This window comes from Microtus oregoni, unplaced genomic scaffold (genome assembly GCF_018167655.1).
Source record: "Microtus oregoni isolate MIOR12 unplaced genomic scaffold, Mior012 000014F_ref0000157, whole genome shotgun sequence".
Classification (NCBI taxonomy): Eukaryota; Metazoa; Chordata; class Mammalia; order Rodentia; family Cricetidae; genus Microtus; species Microtus oregoni.
In genome coordinates this window covers 1624815-1631437 of record NW_024543073.1, presented here as the reverse complement: position 1 = coordinate 1631437, position 6623 = coordinate 1624815, and positions in this window count along the sequence as shown.

Genomic DNA, 6623 nt, shown 5'->3' with positions numbered 1-6623 from the left:
TTCCTAGAAAAAGAAAAGGCATGACCAGCTCAAAAATTTTTGGATGGCCACACGGTGACACAAAAACCCGGCCTTACAAACAAGGATTTCTGGAAGTTCGATACACAAGGTCCTCCACCCATTTTCCTGTCACACAGGATGTAGTGGCTTTTGTTGAGATCCAGCATGACACTGAATAGCTGGCTACCACTGAATGTGTCGCCTGCTATTGGGATCACTCCATAGAGTTGCATTTACAGGAAATCAAATGACCTTTCAGAACTACTGATGCCAAATAAAAAAGATAATTTAAGACTTTGTTGTGACATTTTTTAGGCGCAGAGGTTCAGTTTTATACGTTCCCAAACAAGCTTTGTTCTTTAAATACTCATATTCACAATTTATTTAAGTGCAGTTTTAATAATCAAGATTCACGAACTTGCTCCATTTACTTCATGTCTTCTAGCATGTTATCTGCTTGAAACAGCAAGGAGCAATGCAATTTTAACAATGTTTCTAACTTCATGAGCATGTAATAAATCATGCTTCAATAATTTATGAAGTCATATTGTCCTTTTTGGAGTATTCATTTAAGATCAATATTTACCATACTGTTCCTGAGTTTTTCTACTGTTGTCCATGTGTAATGGAGTTGTGGGTTTTGTTCTGTTGGTTAACAAAACTGACCCATCATGTCTAATTTCCAGTTGACATTGACTATGGCTATAACAGTGGTTCTCAACGTGTGGGTCACAACCCATCTGGGGGTCAAAGGACTCTTTCTCAGGGATCTCATATCAGAACCGTTTGTATCAAATATTTACACTAGCAAATTACAGATATGAAGAAGCAATGAAAACAACTTTATAACTGGGATCACCACAGCATGATGACTTGTTTTAAAAGGGAAGGTTGAGAACGGCTGGTCTACTAGTAAATAGCAGGACTGGGTAGGAAATAAAAAGGATCTTTTCCATTGATGTTTGAAGACTCTCCTGGTAGTCTATTGGCTCTTGTTTTTAGTAGGAAAGTTGGTACACATACTTATCCTTCAGCACTTGCTATATAGCCCAAGTCACCTTCAGAAACTTAAAGGAGTTAGAGAAGGTACTGTCCTCATGAACCTTTTTTTCCCATGGTGGGGGGAAGGGAGATTTGGTAGAGGATAAGCAATAAATGATAAATAAATAAAAAACACAGGCTACACAGTAATACATATAAAAACATATATAATTACAATAGAGTGACAGTGGCCTCCATTTGGATAGCGAAGACCCACCTGACAAATGACATATGATATACTGTTTGAATGACAGGCCTTGTCAATATCATAAGAATCATCTCAGCTTATATGAAAAGGTACAAACAGAAGTCACCTGCTGATGTCATTGTGCCACACATTTCCCATCCCTCGTCCTGTAAGACTTGCTGAAGAAGACTATATATGCAGATACAGAGTATGTATGCAGGTGAACATATACAGATAACAAGAAAAAGTTTCATTAGAAAAAAGAGCGCATTGAGGTTGGAGAGATGGCTAAGTGATTAGGAGCACTAGCTGCTCTTACAGAGGACCTGGGTTCAATGCCTGGCATCTACGTGGGGCAGGTAGAAACCACCTCAAATTCAGCTGTAGGGGATCTGATACTTTCTCCTGTCCTTCCCAGGTATCTGCACACATGTGGCATACACACAGATACACAGACTCATAAACGAAAAATAAATCTTTATAAAATGACTAGTTGAAGAGAAATCATTTGAAGAGGTGAATATAAGGTGAAACTGAATCTGGGCGTGAGAAGGGAGACTCTGAAGGCCATGCAGCCATCCCTTCTGAGTTCTTCTTTCCCTGTCTGCTGGGCCTGGGAAAGGAAAATATCATCAAAAGCAGGACTTGAAGCAACAGCAACAGAATTGGTGCAGGAAATGAAGGGGAATGGAGAGAGATCACATCATGTTATCCATGGTAAGTAATTTGTTATTGAATTCTACCCTAAATAAAAGACCAAATGAAGTGTTTGTTTCTAGGGGTTAATTATTTGTGAACTATCCAGAGTGGGTTAGTAATAGACCAGTTATACACATCTAGACTCTCTGTCCCCCATGGCTTTCCTCCTTCTTCCCTCTTCCTTTTCCTCCTTCCTCCCTCCTTTCTTCATTTTTTAATTAGGGGACTGGTATGAGAGTGCTAATTCCTCTTTCAAGTTGTGGTTTCTCTATCTTCTGACTGAATCTAAATGTGGAGCCTTCATAGCATCAAGAGCTCTAAGGAGACATTCTCCATTTTGGAGTCATTAGTAAATAGCTCTTCCTAATTGGCGAAAAAGCTTTCAACAACAAATTTGATGCAATTAGCTCAAACAGGAGAAGGTATGAGCCAACTGTTTCCCAGTTTCTACCTTGTGCTGTACAAACTGACATGACTAGACAAACCGTCAGGTAAGTCTGGTGCGTATTCAGGGTTTGGCCCCATGCCAGAAGAAACCAGCCAGTTTACACTTGGCATTTAGAAATGGAATGTAGAATTCATTAGTATTTTGAGAACTACTGGGCTTAATTTTACGTTTCTTTTTAACAGAATTATTTCCAATCTAGTCTTTCCCAGAAGAAGAAAAGAAAAGGAAAGGAAAGGAAAGGAAAGAAAAGAAAAGAAAAAAGAAAAGAAAGACATTATTACCTGAAGCAGAAAAGTATTAGCCCTTGGATATTTAACTTTGTAACTATGTGGATAGTCTAGAGAGAGAAAGGTGGAACACATTTGTGTCGTTTTATTGAATGAATCAGGATGTATTGGTCAATTAACCAATTTTCTAAGAAAATATTTGTCTCAAAACATTTGTTCTTTCTCTCTGATAAAAGAGGTTTATGTTCAATATAAATACAAAAAATTATCTTATGAAATTATTGTATAGTATTAACATTAAATTATGACATTTATTGATGACAATCATAATCTTTAAATCTTATTTAGTGCACAAATATACATTTATAAATATGCAGGCATACTATGTATACTATATTCTTTGGATTTATTTTTTCATTATAAAAATTTATGGCTATAATCTTTTTCTGTCATTACACAGGGTTTTACACATCTGAGGCTGGCCTTGAACTTATAACTGAGCTGAGGATTATCTTAACTTCTGAGCCAACAGCCTTCACTTACCAAGTGCTGGGAGAGCAGACATAAATCACAACACCTGGTTGCTGTGGGAGAGAGGGCCTGCTTTTGGTCCCGGCAGCCCAGCTAGCTACACCTGGAATTACCACACAGAAATTGTATTAATTAAAGCACCGCCTGGCCCATTATTTCTAGCCTCTTATTATTATTTATTATTATTGTGTGTATGATATAGGTGGGTGAATGTGGATATTCACATGGCAGACACATATGAGAAGGTCAGAGGACAACTTTCACAATTCTTTCACCATGGGTTCTGGGGAATAAATTTAGGTACTTGGGGCTGTACAACAACCACTTTGACCCACTGCATCATCCTGCTCATCTAGTTGATGGGGATTTCAAGAGCTGGTCACATGAAGCTGGTCACAAGAGCTGTAGCAATACACATGATAAGACTTCTGCTTGCTGGTTCTACTTTATGCAAGGTGGGTGTGTACCACTGCTTGATGGAAAGCAAGAACTACAGCATGAAGAAATCTGATCTAAAGGGTAAGGGATGGAGAGAGAAGAAAAGGGGAGCTAGAAGCTGGAAGAAGATAACCTCTGGCCATGTGACTTCCATAGAATTTTTTAGACTGGGTTCCTCTGACTGGCCTGAAACTCTAGACCAGGCAGGTCTGAAGCTCACAGAGGCTTCAGGCACTGGGTCTAAAGGCTGACACCACCATGCCCAGCTAACAGTAGAAACATTTTAGCAACATTTTAAGAAGACTAGAGGGATATTACAGTTTTCAAAAGAAGGTTGTTAAATATACTAAAATACTGGTTTAGATTAAGCTTAAAATTCAGGAAATAAACATAGACAAGGACAGCTCCCCTTTCTTTGAAGAACTAGAATACTCAGGTTTCAAAATGCCTGTGCCTTGAGTCTGTACATCCGATTCCTGTTTGGGACCCAGCCTGCAGCAGATGCATGCACTGACCAGATAAATGGTTGTGGAGTAAGGTCCAGTTTTGGGAGATGTTCTCAAGAAACAAGAAGTGTGAAACCCATTTTCAGTTTCTGCAGAAATCCTTGAAAAATGAACTTCAGGATGTTTCTAGATAGACAGGAGAATGTGGCATGCCTAGAATCTAGTTATACTGGAATTTTGGTGCTCTGTATCTTTCTGGAATGAATGAAATATCCCTGCATGAAAGGCCTAGAAAAGGCTAACAAAATAAAATCAAATGTTACATTTGACCTTGTTAAATAGGGTTTAGAATTGGGATGATAGTTTGAAAAACATCTGCAGTCTTTATTTGAATGCAAGCACTGAATTCTCCTTATTGATCAAAATAGTCAATTTAAGAACTTTCATATCTAAGAAATTGAGTAAATAACAGTTACTTTACTTTGACATGTTTTTCACCTTTATTGGCTTTGATTTTATGAACTTTATAAATGAAATATTAATAGAGTCTACACTTGCGTATATTTGGTCACACAATTATTGCTGAAAACTATAGGGGGAGCAAATCTGGTTGTTTTAAAGGAAAGTCGGGCCACTCCCTGCTACACAGTCTCTGAGCTTCAGTTCTCCTGGACTAAGTTATCTGCTAGGAAGAGCTCAATGCTAGTTCACCAAACACGTGGTTTATGGGGTTTCTGTGCATTTATGAGATGAGGAAGTGTGAGATACAGCAGCTTTGGGGACATTAAGCTCAGATGTTTGTGTGCTGTGGGTTAGGAGCTTTAGTGACACTATCTTTGGATGATAGGGGGAACGAACAGGAAGCCAGTGGCTTTCGGTTGCTATCTCTAAAGTGAGCAAGCTATTCATCATCGTGTTTGAATAGAGCAAACTCAAGGCTGAAAACCCATCTGAATCCTTTCCCCCTAAGTCTAGGTAATGTGTATGTTCAAACACTTGTGGCTATTTTCAATTAAAAAATATGATTTTTCTTATTTTCTTTCAATTTGTATGTAGTATCTTTTTAACTCTCTTCTGTTCACTGGAGTTGCTCAGCACTATCCTAAGCCATACGTGTGCCATCTTCCTAAGATCCGCTGTGTCTCTTTGCAAAAGATGACATCTCAGTTTTTTACTTTAAGTTTTTTTGAGAATATAATTGTATTTCTCACTTCCCTTTCTTTCCTTCAAACCCTCCCATAACACCCTTCTTGCTCTCTCTTTAATCCCAGCACTCAGGAGGCAGAGGCAGGCAGATCTCTCTGAGTCTGAGGCCAGCCTGCTCTACAAAAGCTAGTTTCAGAACAGGCTCTAAAAAATTTACAGCAAAACCCTCTTTTAAAAACCAGGGTTTTAAAATATATTATATATATTTAAATATTATTATATATAATCTGTATATCTGTATCTTTTGATTAGGGATTTGAGGTTATATATATTTAAAGTTATTAATGAGAGATATATGCTGATTACTGTCTTTTTTTCTGTTTGGGTTCTCAGTTCTGTTTTGTGTTTTATTAAGTATAGTTTCATTTCCTGTCTACAGTCTCTTGGCTATGCTTATTTCTCTTTTCTGTCTGGAGTATTGCTTCCAGTATTCGCTGAAGGGCAGGTTTGGTGGATATCAATTACTTTAGCTTGTTTTCATCATGGGAAATTTTTCTTTCTCTTTAAAATATGGGAGATAGTTTTGCTGAGTACAGTAGTATAGGTTAGCATTTGTGATCTTTTACAACTTAGAGTACATGGCTTCAGATTCTTCTTGCTTTCAAGGTTCTCACTGAGAAATTAGTGTTATTCTGATGGGTTTTCCTGCTATGTAACTTATGCCCCCCCTTCCCCATCGCCCACAGCTTTCAGTACTCTTTATTCTGCATGTTTAGTGTTTTGATTATAATATGCTGAGGGAGTTTCTTTTCTGGTGTTACATGTTTGGTGCTATGTTTGTTTCTCATATCTGTGTGGCTGCATCTTTCCTTAGTTGGAAACAATTTTCTCCTATGTTCCCATTGTAGGTGTCGTCGATGCCCCTTACCTGAGATTCTTCTCCTTCTATGCTTGTAATTCAAAGATTCAATCTTCTAATAGATTCCTAATGTCCCTGCATATTCTTTGTGTGTGTTAAATTCTTTTCAGGGTTGGAGAGATGGCTCAGTGGTTAAGAGTGCTTGTTACTTTTCCAGAGGATCCAGGTGTGATTCCCAGAATTCTCAGAGCAGCTCACAACAGTCTCTAGGGATTTTCAGGGAATCTGTTGCACTCTTCTGGCCTCCGTGGTCTCCAGGTAGGCATACGATAAAGACACACAAACAGGTAAAACTCCATACACTTAAAGTACACTTAAAGTTAAAAAGTAAAGATAATTATTTTAAAAAGTATTCTTTGCTGGAGTGGTGAAATTTCTATTCTTTATCTTCAGGTTCGGATACTTTGAATTCTACTTGACTCATTCTCCTGGTAAAGATTTCCCTCTAATTATCTGATTGGGCTCCTGAGCTTTTCAATTCCATCTTCCTTTCAACTTAAGTTCTTGTCAATATTTCCATCTCTACTAGTTTCAGTTTTGA